General features: G+C 43.1%; 1 protein-coding gene across 1 annotated transcript in view; it reads left to right on the plus strand.

Annotated features, from left to right (window-relative positions):
* Window positions 1-4,861: 4,861 nt before the first annotated feature.
* Window positions 4,862-21,947, plus strand: part of Slc7a14 (solute carrier family 7 member 14) — a 104,178-nt gene continuing 87,092 nt past the window's right edge. Inside the window, exon 1 of the mRNA XM_034501371.2 lies at window positions 4,862-5,010. The gene's annotated coding sequence lies outside the window, so the exon portion shown is untranslated. The remainder of the gene's footprint in view (window positions 5,011-21,947) is intronic.

Here is a 21,947-nt window from a genome sequence, read left to right on the forward strand (position 1 = left end):
CCTTACACATGTAAGGACTAAAGTTCAATGCCTAAAACCCAGACAAAAGCCAGGATGTTTGTAGTGGTACATAGCACTAAGGAAGTAGAAAACAGAGGGTCCCAAGGAATCGCTTGCAAGCTGTCTAGCTTAATTGGTGAGTTCCAGGCCAATGAGAGACCTTGTCTCAAGAGAAGTGGACAGTGTTCTTTTTATGGCACCCAAGGTTGTTTCCTATGTATCTGCCACAAAGACTCATACAAACACATACGTGAACATAAACATATCCTTACTCACATGTAGATGTGCACATACACACATGAACATATATAAACACAGTAACAAAAAAAGAGAGAGAAAATATATATATATTCTTGGGTCCCATCCCAGATCTACTAAGCCCCATTCTGGACTTTTAACAAGATCTCCAGATAGCACTGTGCACATCTAAGCTGGAGGACACTGGCTCCATGGGAGTTGGACCTGACATTTATAACTTATGACTGCAGAGTTCCAAGTTGTTCTTTCTGTGCTTATTTGCCCATCCTTCTAATTATCTTATGAAGAAAATATCAATTTGAGGCCAGTACATCGTGACCATCTCACCCACAAGTGCTAGTACCCATTTTAGGAAGAAAACGGATTTAGCCTCAGATCCAAGAGAGGCAGTGGTTGTTTATAGGCTGATTATAACTGTTGCTTTATTTTCACTTCAATGGTTATCTTTGTTCATGACAACTGATACCAGCTTTCTAGATAAGGTAGTGAAGGAAAATTTTTCCAACAGAACTATAGGAAAAATTGTACTTACAGAAAACACACAGAGAGATGTAGTGGCTTTGAGCTTTCCTTCCAGGTTAGAGAATCATTACTTTGGCTCTCTTGACCTCTGACCTCTTTACCCAGAATCACTCATTGAACAATTTTATATACTCTGCAAGGGCTCTATTTATTTTACATTTGGGGATGAGATGTTCAGAACTTACTTTTGGAATTTAGATATCTAGTATAGAATTTGAAAATTAGTAAACGTCCAGTCCAATTGATATAGGGATTATTGATTTCCTTTGTTTAAAACTGTGTGTATGGGAAGAGTTGCATTGTACAATTATATTATACATGTATATTGTAGCATGGGTGTGTGTGTGTGCAGGCAAGTGTACAAGTAGAAACACCAGAAATCAACACCAAGTGTCTTTCCTAGATGGCTCTTGATTGCTTTTTTTTTTTTTTTTTTTTTTTTTTTTTTTGACAGTATTCCTCACTGAATCTGAAGCTCTTTGGCTGGCTGCTCACTTAGTTGCTGGGTCTGTCTGCACTGCCCCTTTCCAGTACTGCAGTTACAATTATACACGTGCCATTCCCATGGGTGCTGGAGATCTATACACAGGTCTTCAGAGCTGTGTCGCGGGCACATGATGACCTGAGCTCTCTCTGCAGCCCCAGGTCATTTCTTCAGCACACCTTTAAGGTGATCTGACATATGTTTCAACTGTGCCGTCCTTTTTATCTTCTTTAACCCAGAAACAATGCTGCCAGCCGAAGGGCTACACGTCAGCCTGTCTGGCCAGGGTGCTACAGTAGCTTGGACTTCTTAGTCTTTGAATCTGTCAGAGGCAAGAGACAAGAGCACCAATGAGCCTGGAAATCTTCTAGGGGAAAAAAAAAACTTAAGACATTCACCTTCATGAACCAGGAGACAAAATCAAGTCATTATCTTAAAGCCTCCGGCAAATACCTCCCTAGCCCGGCTATCGTTCATTCAAATAGTTCAATCAGTAGCTTGGAATGTTATTGATGACCCTGCTGATAAACAGTACTAGCAAAAGGGTAAGATGTCCTGTGCTTATATTTGTGTGTTTCTAGTCTCCATCAGTAAGCTGAAGTGGAACCCCAGGACCCTATTCTCATCAGGGTAGTGACCTCCACAGCCTCAGTACTAGAGAGCAGTAACCTGTTTTGCATTATTGATGGCTACATCTCAAATATGTATTCAACAAGTTAATCAATATCTTTATATAGTCCATTTGCTGGAACAAGAAAACTAAAATGTGGCCTGTCCAGATATAATTAGAAATGTCACCATTTAATAGTGTGATGTGTACTGATCTTTACTGTCATGCATGGGTCTAAATATTTGGCAATATTTCTGTTCCAATGATGTCAGGCACTTCTGACAAGGTTGGTATTTACCAGGAGCTTTTAAGTAAAGAAGGAGGTGAGAGGGACCGTGTCAAGAAATCATGTTAAAGTATGACCTTACATTGCAATTTATGCAAGATCTGGCCCTTAGTTTTCCTCTCCTACCTTTTACTGGGTAAAGCTATTTTGGGCATTCAGAACTGATTTTGGCTCTGGTAAGAATCCTACATGCTGACTATAAAAATATCCCAAATCATCTAAAATGCATACTTATCCAAGTAATTGCTCCTAAAGACATTAATTTTTAAGTGAAGTCAAATTAAGTGACTTCATGTTTATTCGTCTGTGTTCCTGATAGCACAGCAGAGACGGGTAGGGAGTCAGAGGCAGCACTTCACCTAGACAGATATGCAGGAACACTGATGGCTCCTGGCTCTATGGTTTCCCTAAAAATAGGGAAGGTCTAGATGGACATCTGAAGGTTATTGAAGGCAAGTGTGTCAGGACTTGAAGTTGGAATTTGCTTAAGGGTAGCAGATTCTCTGGTTTGGGTCAGGATTGTGCTGGGTTTGTTAGCAGTGGATTAGAAACAGTTACCACCATTCCAACGACAGCTAAGATCCCAGAAACTGCCCTTGGAATAAGAATGGGATTTGGAACTAACCCATCTTTTCTTGAATTACCAACCTAAACCCTGTTACGCTGAAATATGGGCACAAAATCACACCGATTATTAAATATTCACTGCTGAGATTCTGCCTGGCATTCAAAAGATAAAAGTCATGGTTGTGAGTGAGTAGATACTATTTTTTTAATCCATCTCAGAGGAGAGTGGTACTAATCTCTAATCTCTTAGAACAGCCCTTGAGTTTCAGGCACACTTGTAAACTTACAGACAGGGGGAGTTCTCAGTAGCTGTCCCTTAGCAAACCCCAGCTTCCCTCTCTTAAACCTGTAGTACACCCAGACTAACACATAGCGACACTTCCTGCAGACCACAGTATTATTATGTGTTTGTTTGTTTGTTTGTTTGTTTGTTTTACTATCGTAGCTTCTCATAGGCTAATGATTGGCCTCTGAACAACAAAACTGTCTCAGAGAGTAGACATTCTCTGCCCATTTTTAGAATAAAACACTGAGGCCTCAGGCGATCAGTCAAGGATTACGTGAGTCCTCTGTAGAGCCTGCTTCAACATCCCAAATTCTGACTCTTGAACTTTACCCTTTTTCTGCAACATCTCACAACTTTGTGGGATCCGAAGAAGTCAGAAATACTCTGAAGAACTAATTAAAGGCTTAAGTCATAGTGATGGCTCAAGAATGCTCCTGCAGGCTCAAGGCAGTGATGAGTTCGAAGTAGATAGATTACCAAGACTGTCCTGGCCATGACTGGATATAGAGAGGGAAACCCAGACCCCTGAAGTCCATGGCTGATCCTCAACTTAGCGTTAGATATGAACTTGCCCTACATGAAAAAACAGCAGCAGCTAGCAATCTCCCTGAACACAAGCTTAGTAACTTTTGTTTCTAATAGAAAAGGTTTACGTGTCATCAACTCCCATATATTTTAAGGATCTAAGAATTTATGAAGGTACCTTGCTTCAAATCAGTCTACTCAAGTATGTTAATTAATTGATTCACTTAATGAGGGCAGATGTGCTAGGGCCACCTAGTCTCTATCTTGTCTGTTTATTTGTTTGTTTTGAGACAGATCTTACAGTGGAGCCCTAGCTGGTCTGGAACTTGCTGTATAGATAGGGCTGGCTTTGAATTAGGGAGACCTCTGTCTCCCAAATGCTGGGATTAAAGGTACACGCAACCACACCTCTCTAGTCTGAGAAGTTTCCAGGACACTCACTTTAAGGAACCAGTATAAAATATAAGCTGTATGTATCTCCTCTGTCCACTTAGCCTGAGTAACTATCTAACCTGACTTCATGGAAGACTCCTTCCATGTTCCAAAATATATCTCCATTCTACTGACACACACAGAACATGCTTCTTGTTTTCTGAAATTTATTATTTTAACAGAGGCAAGAGAAATACTCTCATTTACTGATTTCTGTGTGTGTCCAGCACTGAGCTAGGCAACTTCAAGAACATGTTAACTCTCTCTACGGTCCTAGGAGATGTTCATTTCACAGACAAGGGAAGACAATCAAGAAGTTGAACACTACAAGGTCATGGAGTAAAAATCCTTGTAGGTCTTCAGAAAGCTCAAATCCATGAAATGTTGTGGACTCTAAATAAGCTTCATCTAGTTGAGCCTTTAGTCTTGTGTTCTTTGAGAGCTGAGAGAGACACTAACCTCCCCATCCCTTGTTTTCAGTAATGTTGAGGTGGGGGAAAGAAAGGTAAGGAGGTAGCGGGAGCTTCCAGGGAGCAGGAAGCAGGCCTGGCTGGTTAGCTGAATCCAGGAGAGGTGGAGCTGTTGGCAGAAGCCATCCCAAACAGCACAGCGACACTGCAGAGTCCTACCCCACCCTGCTTTCCCAGGGCATAGAACTGCCCAGGCTTCTCTGCTCTGAGCAGAAGGTACAGGAGGCTGGAGGACGCACCTGGAAGTTCAGGAGGGGCGGGTGAGGTGTAGCGAGTGACAGACCCGGGGGTGGGGTGGGGGTGAGGGGCGGGAGAGATGCTAGGACTCGGTAATGGAAGGGGCTGGGTTAGCCACGTGATTACAAGGAGGCGGAGATAAGCAAGCTGGAGAGCAGACTGGCAGGCGCGGGAGGGGTGCGGAGGGGTTTCGATCTGAATAATTGAGGAGCGATTCAGCAGCAGCCGCTGCCTCCTGCCTTCCTTTATCACCACCACCGCCCCCATCTCAGCTGTAAGTGCAGACCGCCGGACATTAGCATCCAATCCAGGCCGTCACCTACAGCCCCTCTGGTGAGTGAATGCCCTCCTTCATCACAGTTTGTGCCCCCCGCGCGTCCCCTGGCTTCCCAGATGGACCCCCCGCGACTAAGAAGAACCAGGGAGCCCCAGGCACCCTCAGGGAGGAAGCGGGAACATGGCGCAGAGGTTGAGGGGGATCCCTGGAAAAAAAGGAGCGAGGTCAGGGTCGCGCGGACTCCCGCTGGGAATGGGGCCCCGGTAGCGTCTGCTATATGGGGACGCGCGGGAGCTGGCAGGCGGAGCGCGGACTGACTGGCGCAGCCTCCGCCGCGGCGGGAGCTCGAGGCTATGATGCCGGGAGCAGTGTGGGCCTCCCGGGTCTCCGCAGTCGCGGGGCCCATCCTGTCCTCCAAGCCTATCCACGGGGGCAACTGGGCTCTCGACCTGGAACTGAGCCCTTGGAAAAAGGAGAGGTGTTTTCGGGGCTGCAGTCCCAGAGGAAGGCGGAGACAACAGTCTGTCCTTTTACCAGAGCAAAACTCTTCAAAGGGAATCCAGGGAAGCCCAGCGCCCCTACTAGGTTAGTGCGCCACGAGGACCATCAGTCCCCGGCCAACCGGGAGACCGTGCGGCGAGGAGGATGTGACAGGAGAGGTATCCCGGTTGGTTCCTACCAGGAGCCCGCGGCTCTCGGGAGGACTCTCGCCCGCTCTGCTTCGCCTCTTTAGCCTAGTCTTTTCCCCAACCCAAAGCACATTCAGTTTTCCACGAATTCTGAGGGCCACAGTAGGGTGGCGTGGCCCCGAGCCTCCTGTCTCCATTGAGTCACCCCTCCTCCCCCGCCAAGTGTGCAGTTTACATCACGATCGAACAGTAAGACAGAAGCTGTCAAATGACTGACAGAAAAGATGAGGGAAGGTGGAAGCAGCACGGCTGTCGCCTGTTCTTGGTAGCAATTCCGCTACGTGTGCGAAACTCGGTTCATTGAGAGCTTGACACGAGAGGCTCAAAGGATGTTCGCTTGGGTAGCAGAGACAGTAACCGGCCAGAGTAGCCAAGGGCTGAGGGAATAACCTGCCTCCTTCCCAGGTCGCGGAGAGAGCCCGGAAGCTCAGGTGGATGGGCGGGCTAGAGATGGGAATTGCTGTACCGCTGTCCGGGGTGCTGAAAGTTGTCTGCTGCGCGGTAAATACCTAGGGACTGGTGGGATCCGCGCTGGCTGGCCAGCTTTCCCTGCAATTGAGATCTAACGCCAAAAAGGGGGCATTGTCTCATGTTTACCAAGAAAACGAGCGACGGTTCTCTGCTTTCCCAGACTTTCTTTGTAGGTTCCCAGCATGTCTGGGTAGAGAAACAAGGGGGCCCGGTCATTCTAGGATGTGGCTTGCTGACTCTGGATCATACCCTCATTCTGCCTGCTCCCAGTCTTCCGGTTCATAAAGTGTTGAAAAAGCAGTTAGCGATGCTGTCCTGATAAGCATTTCTGTAGCTTTTAGGAACCAGGTAACTGTAAGGCTATAAGCGGATTAATTAACAGGGAGATAGATTCATGCTTGTTTGGGGTTATGACTCTTCTCTCCTCTGTATTCCTCTCTCACCACAGTGTGTTTTTCGCATCCTCCAAACACAAATTTTAATACAATGTGGGTTTGTTTCTTTAACTAGTGTCGCATAGGTAGGATGAAGAATGTCTAAGGCAATGGGGGGGGGATAGTAAGAGACTATTTACTGAGCACCTCCAGTCAGCTAGACAATGCCATCTTGTTTAAACTTCACACTAATGCTTAAACCATATATAAAATGAATAAAAAATATGAAGCTAGGAAGCTTGAACCCAGAGGTTGCATCCACACTGTGTTCTGCTCAGCTCCTGTGTCCAAGTCACTTTGGTGCTCTTGTTCATGTATGTAACTTTCAGCAGCATGATGAGGCGCGGATACAGTAAGTGACAAAGGAGGGCTGCTTTCTCCTTCACACACTCCATTCTCTCTCTAGTCATTTCTTCTTTAATCTGCTCGCCCACCCGCTGTCACTCACCCCCACCCTGCCAACTGTCTTGTGCTTGCCACAACTGTTCACACAACTTGAGCTCCAGTTTTATAGAAACAGGTTGAAAGCTAAACCAGCAGGCTTTCCTGGAAGGACAAGAACGAGAAGAATGGAGCAGTGTGACTGGGAACCCAGATATGCCTTCATTTTTAGATCTGTGCTGTTGTAATGGTGGTGGATATGTATTAGGCAACATTGTTTTACAGATAGCAGATTGGGGGAACCCAGGGCTCCCAGTCTTCCCAGTCACTTCACTGACGTTCGTATCTGAATCCTGCAAATGTGTTCCAGAGCCAGTGCCCTTCTCACTCACCCGAAGGGCCTGAAATACGTACCCACAGTACCTATTTGGTCACCTTTCATGGGATATAAGTATCACGATATAGTACAAATATCTAACATGCAGACAATCAGTCCTTAGATATTTCTCCCACCTTTTTCCTCTTCTGATTCCACTCCAGTACCATCTGCCTCAGTGTCCCTGAGACACATAATGAATCTTCAGTGACATGTTTTCCATGCTATCTATAATTTCTCTGACCCAGTCCAACAACAGAGTTTCCCCCAAACTGATGATACTAAGCCGTTCTCCATGCTTCAAATGGACTTGGGAGAAGGCTCTAAAAATTCTCTAGGAAGAAACACAAATCACTAAATAGTGCCAGTGTTTATAAAATGCTCTCCACAGGTTCGTCATGATGCTAAGTCTTCTCGTCTGTCATTTCTTGGGGTACCGAGCTTCATCAGAGGTGGTCCTGAGACTGCCGGCCATTCTAGCAGACTCCAACGGCTCATTCACTTCTTCTTGCTTCTTTTAACAGCCTGTAGTAACATTTCATCTTCATTCTTCGGATTCCTGTAACCCTAGTGGGTAGACATTTTTACACTGAATTGATGGTGCTGTCTTGCTCCAAAGCTTAGTTTAGAAATTCAAATTCAATCTAAATGGCACTGAAATGCAAATGGACCTTCCATTTGTTAGCCCTTCCTCAGAGAGCTCCAAATGTCTTCTTATTTCTATTGCCAACAATTTGCTTCAGCCCCTCCCAAGGCCCAGTTAAGGCATAACTCATATAAAGTTCACATTAAATAACTTCACAAGCCTAAAGATGCTACTGATAGGGTGTTCTGGGCCCTATGAACCATAATCTTAAAGCATATGGAACCTCCCTGTCCAGTATGGTAGTCAAGAGCTACATAGACCCATTTAAAGTCAAACTATAACTAAAATATTTAGAAGTCAGTAACTCATATTTCAAGTGATCAATAACCATAGATGACAAATGACAGACGGTCTCTTAGACAATGCCACTTTAGAAAGTGCTAAAAAAAAATTTTTTTTCTCACAGCAACAAAGAACTAGGCATTGAGACAAATTAAGGATTCAAGACTCTCTTTGAAGCTTCTGCCCAGAAAGGAGAAAAGAATACTTGTACCTACTGTATCTCTAGCCCCATACATGGGCAGGGTAGTCCAGTCATCAAGGAGCTCCATGTCAGCTCTGAAGAGCTGGTAGCCTCAGGATTCTGCTTCCTATAAACTCTTTGAATGTGTTGGTGGTTTGGTGGTTTGGTTTGGTTTGGTTTGGTTTGGTTTGGTTTGGTTTCTTGAATTTCAACCTAGAGATAATTTTACTCTTATGTAGAGTTCAAGTACACATAGTAATGTGTGTCTGACTTATCTTAGCAAGCACATTGTGATAAGCAGGGAAGTAATAAATGGCTTGAACCAGGAGTATGGGTGCCAGTTGGTGCCATTATAGACTCCACCTAGGTTGATGGATTTTCCATGACTGCCGGAGACAGTGTGGTAAGTCTGAAGAACAGCTAGGTAAGAGCACTTATAAGAAGTGTGGTTGAAAAAAATTTTTAAATAAATAAATACATAAATAAATAAATAAATAAATAAAGTGTGGTTGAATGCAAACACTGACCATTACTTACAGATATAATTTAGCATATGCCCAAACAGGGTAGTTCAGGATGAATGGCTTCTGTTTGTACATTGAATTTTTTATAAGAATACATTCTGCCTCTATTTCTGTTTTCATTAAAAAGCAGAAGGTTGAATTTAAATTTTTGATTGTTAAAATTCCCGATTGGTTAGGTTCTATTAATAGAAACTGCACTGTTTATAGTTTAGTTTATTTGAACCTAAACATCTCCCTCTCAGGGAAAAAAAAGTCATTAACTAAAGGATCTTAGTGCCTCAAAAGACAACTGTTTCGGTGTTAGAGATTCAGGAATAATAATTTAAAAACCTGTATTATGGGTTTTCCTCAGTGCAGACGGTGAGAGGGATTAATTTAAAAGAAACGTTTTATTACTAATGAAATGAGCATAACCCATCTCATAAGTGAGTGTGAACAAAAATAACCCTACCTCATGCATTGATTAAACCAAAAGAAAGATACAGACCTATTATTTCAACTGAATTCTTGGGGCACATTAAATATTCTGGTCTTAAATAGGAGCATTTGTAACATGGGTTCTCTAGTGAAATCTGTCTGGGTCATAGGTAGAACTGGGGAATCCAGCTAGTATGGAGTCCCAAGTCTGGCGTCTACCCCTATACTTTCTTTGACACTATTCATGCCTCAAGTAGGAGTGCTTTCATATGCATCCTTGGCTTGTTTCACATTTGATTCCTAGCCATTCTCCTCTTTTAACACTAGGCCAACACAAGGCTCAGGTACTGTACAAAATAAGCCTGCAAATGAAATGCCTCTGGCAGATGAGTGTTTTCTTTAAAAACAAAGAATACTAATTCTTTGAGAATCTCACATATGCACGTCACATATGCACGTCACGGACTTGATCATATTCGCTGCCCTTCCTACAGCCTTCCCCTCAATGCTTCTCAGAGATCTGCCCAACACCCTACTCCTCTCTCGAGTTTAGCTCTTGATTGTATTTGTTATAGCTGTCGTTTATCTTGAAGAGTAGAGGAAGTCCTTTTCCTGCTCTGTCTTTCAGCAGAACCCCTAAGAAATCAAAATGAGATCACCTAGGAGAAATCAGATTCTCTGCAAGGCATTTTCTTTCTCAGCCACTTCAGCGTGGCAGGGAGATGGGTGGTGACTTGCAAGACGCTCTGCCTGGGAGGCAGAACAGACACACTCTTGAGTGGTGGCCAAGCATGTCATTCTCAGGCCTTCCTTACCCATGAAATTGCATTACTAAAGGAAAGATTATATTCTGAAAGGCAGATGACCCTGACCTAGTAAATCATCTTGGTTGAAATAATCAGCATCTTCAGTTGAAAGTCAATTATTTGCATAGTACAAATTGTTTGCTTTGTGGATGGGCCTAGATTTTCAAAGAGCAGAAATGCTGTTACCCTGAGCTGAAAAGAACTCAGTATTCCATGTTTGTTAATTAATGAAATAATTCTCTGATTTTTCTTTTAATTGAAGGGATGGAGGATTGATCATTTAGTTCTGACACTGGTCTGTAGAGCATGCAATCATCCGTTTAATCAATAATGTAATTGAAAGTGGTCTTGTCCTGGCACAGAAGCATGATGGCAAGGGTGCTTGAAATCTTATAGCCTGGCACAGGGGCACTCAGAAACTATTTGCTGACTTCAGGTCTATTTATATGCTTACTGGTCATACACTCAGCTAGCCAACCCTCTCTCAAAAAAAAAATGAGTATTTGGGGCTACAGACATAGCTAGCTCTTGAGAATTTGAGCTTAGTTCACAGCACAAATAGGTAGCTCACAACCATCCTTAACTCAAATTCCAAGTAATGCAACTCCCTTTTTTGACCTCTGCAGTCACTCACATGGTACACAGACATACTTGTAGGCAAAACATTCATATGCATAAAATAAAATTACTTTTAAAAAAAGAAATGAATATTTCTGAGGCCAAAGAGAAGGCTCAGTGAATAAAGTATTTGCTATGCAAGTATGAAAGCCAGAATCAGGATCCTGAGAACTGATATAGAAGTCAAGCATGGTGGTTTGTGCCTGCAACCCCAGAGCTGGGGGAGAGGAATTAAGAGAGATCCCCCAAAGCTTGCTGACCAGCTAATCTGACAGATCAGTGAATTCCAGACTCAGTGGAGTGCAAGAGAGAAAGATATTCTACATCAACCTAGCCTTTACCCGTGTGTGCACCCTCATACATGCATGCACATGCATACATGCAATATATATACACACACACACACAGAGAGAGAGAGAGAGAGAGAGAGAGAACAAAAATGGATGTTTTCATGGTACAAGCTTTTAACAAATAAAACAGGACACAAACATAGAACACCACATTTTACTCTGATATTCCTAGTGTCTCAGTGAGTCACAGAAGGTAATACTAGCCAAGATAGTCTACTCCTAAGAAGTATGTCATGCTGACACCATCAAAGGACAGGGGATATGTCAGCTGGTGGGTCTTGGATTTTACTGTGCCAAGGAAACTCCATAAGCTCTAAGCTTAGATTGAGTTGTGTGTCTTTTTCTACTTTTCTGTCACTTTTACTTGTCACTTCCACTTTAACTTGTCATTTTCTTGACAGCATTTGGTCAGCTTTCATGGTAGTGACAGGAATTACTATTGTTATGAATTCAGAAGAAGCACAGTGTAGCGTAAAGGTGAATACATTAATTACTGGAGAGCCCTACGGTGTGATCTTTTTTCTGGAATAACCAGGTCTGCTCTTACGGGTGTTTACTTAGGAATAAAGGAGAGAAGGGGGAAGGGAGAGATCATTCTAGTCCAGCTCATCAATAAACAAATGCTTAGAATAAATAGATTCTTATTTGTCAAAGGCAAAATATTCCTACCCTGTAAACCAACTTACAAACAGGCAGGCTGGTCTCCACAGCCCTTTCATTGTTGGAAATGTTTTTCCCCTTTGTTTGTTCTGTTTTATCAGTAAGTAAACAATAACTGGACCCAGGCATTGAACATTCTGCAGATAAAATGATCTTCCTAATTTGTCCTCACTGACAGTTTATTAGAGATTTGGTCCCTACCAAATTCTCGTCATACTGCTGTTTGGTAGCCACTACATAATCCAGCTCTCTCACTTTATGCCCACAGAAATCGAAGCTAAGCATAGTCATCTAAGTTAATGGCAAAGGCAGAAGTGAGACACAGGCTCCTTTCTCTCCGCCCACTACGTCTCTGAACATCATGCATCTTTCCATTACTCATGGCAACTTGTTCAGACGTCAACTTTAGGTCCTTCTACTAAACTTTAGCAAAGTAGAAAATGAAGTAGTCTGTGAGTCTGAAGACCTGGTTTCCTTCTCAACTTCAAAGTGTACTGGCTACACAATTTGAGTAGGCGTCACTTCACTCTTACAGGAGTTGGGTTTCTTTATCTTCTGGGAAAATGGTTCAGTCTTGAAGGTGTTTGCCCAGCAGACATGAGGCCCTGGGTTCAATCCTTAGAACCTACATAAAAGTGGAGTGTAGTGACATGCACTTATCATCCCAGTGCCAGGGAGACAGAGGCATGCAGACCAATCCCTGGAGCTCAGTACCCAGCCAGCCCAGCCAAGTCAGCAAGTCAGATGAAAACCAGCGAATGTCTGAGAAAATAGGGTCAGGAGGGACTAATGAAAGTACCTTGGGTTTGACCTCTGACCTACACTCTCTCTCTCTCTCTCTCTCTCTCTCTCTCTCTCTCTCTCTCACGGGGGGGGGGGAGAAAGAGAGAGAGAAAGATCAGAGAATCTGCCCCCTCATCTTACAAAAAAAAGCCAATGACAGTAGCTGTTAGAGCTCCTTACAGACTACAAAATCTTTATAAGGAAAAGGTGTTTTCTGTCTTTTCCAATGAACCTTGAACTAGGGTCATCAATTAAATCAATGCCATTAGAGTTGAGAAGATCTTAGATGGAATCTTGCTAGTCTAGAAAATTGTGCTTGTGTGGGAGGCTTCCTGTTTGTTTTTTTGTTTGTTTGTTTGTTTGTTTGTTTTTTGTTTTTTTCTAAAACCAATGGTTCTCAGCCTGGGCCACACCACCTAACTAGCAGGCATTTTTTTTTTTTTTTTAATTTTCATGGACACTGTCTTAGTCATTGTTTTATTGCTGTGAAGAAACACCATGACTGTGGCAACTCCTATGAGAGAAAGCATTTTATTGGCAGCTGGCTTACAGTTTCAGAGGGCTAGTTCATTATCCTCATGATGCGAAGTGTGGTGAGAGACTGGCACGCATCGTGCTAGAGAACTACTGGAGAGCTACATCCAGAGAGGCAGAGGGATAGAAGGAGGGAGAGATAGATAGATAGATAGATAGATAGATAGATAGATAGATAGATAGATAGATAGACAAGCAGGCAAACATACAGACAGACACTGGGCCTGGCATGAGTTTTTGAAACCTCAAAGCCCACCCCACAGTGACAAGAACATACCTACTCCACAGAGGACACATCTCCTAATCCTTTTCAAATAGTGTCACTCCCAGTGACTAAGCATTCAAATATACGAGACTATGGGGTTTGTTCTCCAAATCACCACAGACACTGAGGAGAGAGAATATACCAAGTAAAGTACACCGCACAAAACAAGCCTTCAAAATAAGGCTTGTTCCATGCAAATACTAGGCACACTCTCTTCCACTGACAAACACTGTTCAAAACTGTGTGGTGCTCTTGGTCCCTAATCACTAATTGATACAGAGAAAATTTACTCTTGGTCTCCTCCCTGAGAGGAAAAACACCTTGTATGAGATATAAAACAACTCAGAAGCTTTACTAGGTTCCTAAAGATTTTAATAAGAAGCTTTTTAAAAAACAAACTGAGTCAGAAATCAGTGTTTTAAAACCATTTCAGAGCTCAATGGGTAAAGGCACCTGCCACTAATCATGACACCTTGAGTTTAATCCCAGGGATCCACATTTTGAAAGAACTGACTTCTAAAAGTTGTCCTCTGGAGTCTGCACACGTGGCATGACACGTGTGAACTTGAACATATGTGAGTGCATATGTTGCACACACACACAATAAATAAATGTAACACAAATGTTAACAAACAAGCTTCTAAAAGCATCTATGAGAAGGCCTCTCCAACTTCAGTAGGGCCAGAATATGAAGTTTGCATGATGGGAAGCCTAAATTAAAGATTTAAATTTAGAACCCAAAATAGTAGGTCATGTTTCTGAACAATGCCTTCCTTACAGTTTGTTGGTTAATGGTTTTTCTTTCTGATCCATGGAGTTAGCTAGAAACCCAAACCTTAGACCTCTTTTCTTTTCTGCAATACCAGTAGCAATCTGACCGTGGGAGGGGCGTGAAGCTCTGCAATGGTCTATACAGCATAGCATGTGCTATAACATGCCCTGAAGGAGTGTCTGAAAACACCAGAGCTGCTCTGGTGGATAAGTGAGGAAGGAGGAGAGCTGCTAAAGAAATGCAAGCAAGCTACAGAAATGCAAGTCATGCAAACAGCAATGACACACACAAGGACCAGGGTGCAGCCCTGGGAACGGTAGGAATCTAGAGATTCTGCAGTTGGGGTGGGGCTGTTCATGTAACCTGGAGATTATCTTTTGAATAGAGTTTCAGTAAGTGTTTTAAGCACAGCATTGGAGCCAAGTCTAGTCTGTGGCAGACACCAGAGTCAGAGCTAGAAGATATTTCAGAAATCAGCCCAGCTGTCTCCTTTCCTGGTTTACAGCTATAAGTTATTAAACTTCAGAGATACTGAGTTGTCCAAGGCCAGCCTCACGTTAGCACCAATGTCAAGACTTCACTTCGGTATTCTCTGCTCTCTGCCTGCTCTGCCATGCCGTGAGAAACCACACTCATCACCTGAGAATAGTCCAGTGACGCAGACAGTGATTTTAAACTCAAAAGAGACTCTGTGCTATCTGTTGCTTACTATTAAGAAAGGATCCCTTCACTACAGCCTGGTATAGATCGGGTGCCTGGCTGTGTCCACATGGCAGCATCCTCTTCAGAAGTGCTGAGAAAAGGCACACCAGCATGCTAGCATGCTTCTCTGCCCCCACCTCATATGTCCTCCCTCTCCTCTCACTTCAGGCTGACAGGGATTACAGAGGCATAGCCTGAACATAAGGCACCCTACTCTCCAGTGATTCTGTCTGTGCTTTTGTGTCGATGACTGCAGCCCATTTTCTAGATGAGGGAACCTTTAGAAAGATGAAGCAGACTGTGCCCAAACACATCAGATGCAGAATTGAAGATCCCAGCGCTCTGGTGAAATCTGTGGCACAGTTCAGTTCCTCACCCATCAACATAATTCTAATAATTTATCCAAGTTTATAGTCTAAGATTTCTCTTTATAGTCAAATCAATCTGTGACTATTTGGGGTTCTGAGATCATCTGTTTCTTACTTCCCCCTTGCTATTTTTCTTTCACCTTTAAGACAACACACATCTGGGACAAATTATCTAAGCTAACGAACTCACGTTACAAAGATAAGAACTGAGACCCAGAAAAGGAAAGTCAATTGTCCACGTTTACATAGTTAAAGCAGGATTACAATTAGAACCCTCCTCTGCTAGGAGAAGCACATTTCCTTCCATAACAAACTGCTTTTGCCCAGGCAGAATCTTAAAGCCCCTTCTCTCTCGTTATCCAGCCCTCCCAGAGTGAACACAGACACCTGTCCACATGGTGTTCACCAGTTCATGTCAAAACCTTTTCAGAAGTTGCTACAGATTCCTCTCCACCATTCAGTACCTGTTCAAACATCCCATAAAGAAGCTAGTGAGGAAAAAGCTTAGAAAGCTTTCTGGTGCAGGAAATACATAGGACCAAGGTCATCATTGTGACAGTGAACAGCACAACAAAACAGTAAACACGGAGAAACAGAGGCCAGGATCTCCGAGAATCCTGCAAAGTTCACCCAACATTCAAGGTAAGGTTATTGGAGATCAAATGCTAGGTAAGAGAGTAACATGCAGTGACCAAGAAAGAGAAACAATACGACTCCAGAATCTTTTCTTCCTCGGAAGCAGGCAAGGTATTTTACCTGAGTTAACCAGCATAATGCATTTCATGTTGAATGTACAAATTTATGCTGATAAAAGTTTTCTGACCTGTGGCACTAATAATAGTTCATGTCTAAATTACTTCTGAGGAATCATTTCAAGGTAAAACGTAGATGGCATTTCAGTAAAGATTGCACTGAAAAGAAGTCAGATCATTGCCATGAACATTTGCAAGTGAAGATGTGTGGACAGAAGGGTCTACTGCAGGACACACTGGGACACACTACAGCTTCCATGGCAGGTGTTTTCTATGCTTTGTTTTGTTTTGATTTTGTTGTTTGTTTGCTTGTTTGTTTTGTTTTGTTTCATTATGGGAGGGAGGTTGCCAGGGCAGAGAGTGGGTATGAAGCCATGGGGAGATGAGGTAAGACTGGGGTGTGTGATGTGAAACTCAAAAAAAGAATCAATAAAAGTTGAAAAAGAAAACAGAATAGAAGACAAGTCAGGGAGAGAGGTAAGAAAAAATAGCTTGTAAGATAGGGCTTTGTAGGGTAAGGACTCGCTCATAAACCTATTATGTACAAAAACTTGTCTTAGTTCTGTCAACATTGATCTCCCAGAACAGAACCAAGCAATGCTCGCCAAGCCCCCAGAGACTGATTTGCATACTACTAGATGCTGATTTATCTCACCATCTATGGGGTGACGTCATGAACGCTGCCTAAGCCTGGTGGAGAAACCAGTTAGGTGGAGACGCACAACCTCAGAACCTATGGAGCTCCGTGGGTAATCATGAAGAGGTTGGGTGCTCCCTGAGAAAGGTATCACTTGTACCTTGTGCTGAGTCTCACTTCGGAAGAAATTATGATCTGGCCTTGCTCTGAGCAAACCAGCAGCTAGCTTGTCCTAGCCAAACACCTTCACTCAGGACCCTGACATTTGAAATCTAATATGGAAAACAGTCCTAGGCTGATAACGACTCCACTTCGAAGTGCAGATGGAATTGGCTTTCACGTGGCTTTGTTCTTTGTTTTTGTTTTTATATTTTTAAATCAGACAGCTCCATTGCTTCTAAAACAGATCAAATAACCGGTTTTGACTGCTTTTTTTTTTTTTTTTTTTTTTTTTTTTTTTTTTTTTTTTTTTTCTATCTTGTGCTGACCAGCTATCCTGGCCCCAGGCAGGAACAAACTATGCAAACAGTCTGGGATTGATTTTAGATTCTGTCCTAGTCACAAAGCTTTTTGACACATTTCCCAGCATCAGAAGGCAGAGAAGGAAAATAGCTGAATGAGTATAAACTGTCGTGCCAGAAATAAATTCCTAATATAGACAACTAAAATATGCCACTATAGAGATCAACCATCAAAACAGAAGCCAGACATTTTTGCTTCAGTGCAATCTTAGTGTATGTGTACTCTGTTCTATCCTAAGCGTGTCCCAACCATCAGTTACAAGTGACTACTACTGTGCTATCACGGTGCCTGAGAGTCTGGTACTTGGGAGGTTAGAGCAGGAGGATTATGAATTAAAAGTCAGCCTTACTACATAGTAAAACCTTACCTCAAAAAAATAAGTCAAAACCCTATTGGCCAGTGGAACATTCTGGTGTCATCTCTTCATACACGAAACTCCACAGTGGCAAGAAATTGAGTGTCCCTAGAATCAAGGACAGTTCGGAAGCTACGCCAGCGTATTTCTGATCGTCTTAAGAATTATGTTCACATTTTCTCATTTCATCTCTGAATTTGGTACGGCTGTTTCCATTCACAAATCAGAGTGTTAAATGACGAGAGTCTCACCCCAGCAGTGGGTTAGGGCCAAATACATGCTGGGCTATCACATGCCACAACCCCCACAACCCCTCCCATCCCCGGTTTTGAATTCTCTCTGCAACAGATCACAGCTCACTGTGGATGCGGGCAGTACGAATAACTAACAAGCTTGCCACTACCTTAGCAGCAGAGAGCTGAACCCAGGTTTCCAAAGATTTGGTTTGAAACTTTGGATAAGTTGCACTGTTTCTAAGACTCAAGTCACTTCATCTGGGAGGAAAATGATCTCTTTGTGTATTTACACACTTATTCATCCAACAAATATGCTTTAAAAATGAAACTACCAGTGAGGCCACACTTGGGGTAAAATGGGAACCACAAGCCATGACGTTTTTGCTGAAATAAAAGATAACATGAGATCCCAGCCCTCTGGGATCTGCGGAGGAGGACATTCACAATTAGTGCTTTGGGTATCGTGTCTTAATTAGGGCGGTGCTTCAAATTCTTCTTGTGTAACCGCCAAGGAAACAAGTCAGAACTTAGCAAAAGCAGAGACTTGGAGCTCAAGATTCTCACAAGTGGGATTTGTGAAAAAGAGATTTTTCTCTAAGCTATCTAGTATACACTGTGTCTTTAGACTCAATTTAATATTCTAGAAGCTTGAGATAGATTCCTATATGCCAGGGACTCATTTCTTACAGACAAAGCAAGACCATAGCACAGAAGACGATGAGAGCTGGTGGGAGACTGGAGGCAGACAGGGCATTGAGGAAAACAAGAAATGTGGGATTTGAAAGGCCATTTTGTTGCATCTATGAGAACTGTGGGCTTTCCTTTGCTGGTAGAGTGTACTGTCAAGAAAACATTGAGTGAGTGTCTTCATTTCATTTCTGTGATAAAACACTGTGACAAGCAGACTAAGAGAACTGATTTGTTGTGGTTCATGGTTTGGGTTACAGCCCACCATGGCAGGGAGGACACAGCATCTGGAGCTTGAGGGAACTGCTCACATTGCCTCTGTAGTCAAGACACAGAAAGGCAGCAATACCTGCTTGTTTACCCTCTCCACTGTATGCAGCCCAGGTTTCCTCAATTAGTGAATAAATGGTTTCCAACAATTAACATGGGTCTTCCACATCAATGAAATACCCACAAGCAGGCCCAGAGGCCTATCTCCCAAGAGATCCCAGGTTCTTCTCATCAATGCAAAAGAGGAAAAAAGAGAATCAACAAGAACAGGAGAGGAGAGAAATTATCTTCTATTTGCAGAGCCTTTCTTTATAGGGAAGGCAAGGCTGGGACCATCTGCTTGTTACTCCCCAGGTCAAAGCAATGCCAGTGTCTTGGACAAGTAAATATAAATAAACAGGTAAAAGGGCCAGCCCTTCTCAGTAGCATTCCATTAGTCGCCAATTTCCAGTAATACCACTGTCATGAAGCCATTAACTATTAGATTTTCCCTAACTATGCCTGGAGGCCTAATTTGCACACAAGAGCTTGGACTTGCAAGGTAATTTTCTCTTCAGGCAAGGTGCATCAAAGCTTTTCCTCCCATAAGACCAAAACCAAACTGAAATCAAAACAAACCTACTATCAACAGAATATAAGATCATTTCTAGCCTGAATTCACACAGTTCAGTGTTCACATAGGCCCAGGTTCTTGTTAAGGAGTCAGATAAAATACATCCTCACGGGCTGTTTAAGATATAGCTTGTAGCTTGGACATCTAATTGACTTACTTTAAATGCTGAAGCAAAACTCTCAAGATACTTCATTTCCTTTTTTTTAAAGACTTATTTTATTTTTAATGTGGTGTGTGTGTGTGTGAGAGAGAGAGAGAGAGAGAGAGAGAGAGAGAGAGAGAGAGAGAGAGACTGTGTATGGGTGTATGATGCTCTTAAGTGGAGGTGCCTGTGAAGGTCAGGAGGGAGCATCAGAGCCACTGAAGCTGAAGTTACAGGCAGTTGTGAGCCACCCTACACAGGTGCTTGGAACAGAACTCAGGTCCTCTGAGAGAGTAGCACATGCTCTTAAACACTGGGCCATCTCTCCAGTCTTATGCTTTACTTTTAAATAAACTACAGTGCAATACTTGCCAGAATTTTGTTTTGGGGTCCGCTGCTTGCAAGTATTTTATTTAGATAATTGTTTCATGACAAGCTCAATGACTGTAAGACTAATAAAACTTACATCTCCTGGTCATTGACTTCTGACTGAGGTGGTTTGTCTAGAAGCACCATTAGGGAGGGATTGTAATTGGAGGGTGACAGAAGACTTTGAAGAGACTGAATAAGCTACATCTTGGAGGGAAGGAGAACAGAGAACCCAGAAATGGTCAAGTTAACTGAAAATTGTGTAAGAGAAAGACCATTGCTCAGGTGGTAGGATTAGAGGACTCTGTGTCTGTGTTGGATATCAGTGGACCATTTACCCACGTGTTTGGGAAGAGCCCCAAGGCTGTCAGAAAGCTAAAGGGACTGTTTTAGTTAGGAGAGATGACAGAGGTTCTGGTTAGTCAACAAAATGATGGACTGGGTATTAGGACTCGCTTGTACCTCACTGGTACAAATTGGTATGATTATGCTCTAATTGTATTTTGAGAGAAAAGTTTTATTTTAACAGGAAGGGTGATATGTAGGAGGAGCTAAAGTGAGAGGAAGAGAAGGAGTAAGGAGAGGAGGAGAAGAAGGAGAGGAGGAGCTAGGTGATGAGAGAGAGAAAGAGAGAGAAAGAGAGAGGGGGACATGGAGGCAGAAGTTCACATGTCTCCACCAGTCAAAGATAGTTGATATATCTAGGTTGGGTATTGGGATATACTTCTGATTGAGCATTACCAAACTTATAAAGCCTTTGATTAACATTTTTAAAAAATTGTATAAAATCAAAAAGGAAAAAGGGGCATGGGATAGAGGTTTTCTAGGGAGGGGAATTGGGGAAAGGAGATGGCATCTGAAATGTAAGTAAAATATCCAATTTAAAAAAAGGAAAAAAAAAAGAAAGCTAAAGGGAGCATGCTCTTTCTCTCCTCAACTTTATAAGGAGCCCCCCCCCTTCTCTCTCATCTCAAGAGCCATTCTACTTTCAAAGGAGTTAGAGAAGATGAACAGAACTGCAGAGAGGGAGAAAAACCAGATGAGCTGGGCAGACCTAGACCCAAGAAAATGTCAAAATGGTGGAGCTGGGTGGTGACTCCATCCTAACCATCCAGTGATGAGAGAGAGCCTGATCTCACAGACTACGGAACCCTTTGCCCTCCTGGTCCTGTGACTCCTCGTCTGTATGACGGGAGGGCATCCTCACATTGTAGTTGCTTCCTGCTTGGAAGCAGGCTATTAGGAACTTAAAGATGCTCTTCCTTGACCATGTCCCATTCAGCTGTGTTCCAACATGGGCCCGAGCCTCTAGGGACCAGCTTTCCTCGTTTCCCATTTCTACCCTCCATAGCTTGTTTTATCCCATTACTTTCCCACTGTGGTATTTTCCTCCTTTTGATACTTTTCCTCATTTTCTAGCAAGAGCAGGGAGGAGGCTGCTTCATCAAGTCAAGAAGCTGAGGACTGTGTTATCCACAGGACAAAGAGGCATAAAGGACAAGCCAAAAAGCTCTTCCTCCACACCATTCAGTGGGTGGCCCCAACCTTGTACTAGCAAGAAAAAGTATTTTTTCCTTCCGACTGACTTACCTTTTAAAATGTTTCTTCCCTTTAGCAAGCTTCAGGCTCCCAGATAGTCTGTAAAAATCTCCTCACTGCCTAGAATCCTACAAAGATAACTATTGCTGCTCCCTTTTCCTAGAAAAGGGGGGTAATGATTTATACAAGTCTTATTCTAACTGTGCTTAGAAATAGCCACCATACACACGCTCACATGCACACACAAGTTCCTAGCCTTCTTTCTGCAATGGCCCTGTCTAACTTTGGCCTGATTGAACTCAACAGGTCAGAAGAACCATGGCTGCCTCATTCACAAGAACAGAGCCAGACTGAGTGGTCAGTGACATCTGTTCTCCTGATCCACAATTACACTGGGGTACCCTCTCCTTCCTGCCTTGCTCATCTTCCATGGAGCCCAGCGACGTCTCCCCAGCCTGCCTACTCTTCTCTATCTTACTCCCAGCCCCACTCTCTACACAGTGGGTGGACACTCCCTTCCTTCTTATGCCAGCTTAGTTCTATCTCCTGATGCCCATAACATAAAGCTATAGACTTCCTCTAGGCAATCTAAGATTCTTCAAGAAGACACAG

Source organism: Arvicanthis niloticus, chromosome 4 (assembly GCF_011762505.2).
Source record: "Arvicanthis niloticus isolate mArvNil1 chromosome 4, mArvNil1.pat.X, whole genome shotgun sequence".
Classification (NCBI taxonomy): Eukaryota; Metazoa; Chordata; class Mammalia; order Rodentia; family Muridae; genus Arvicanthis; species Arvicanthis niloticus.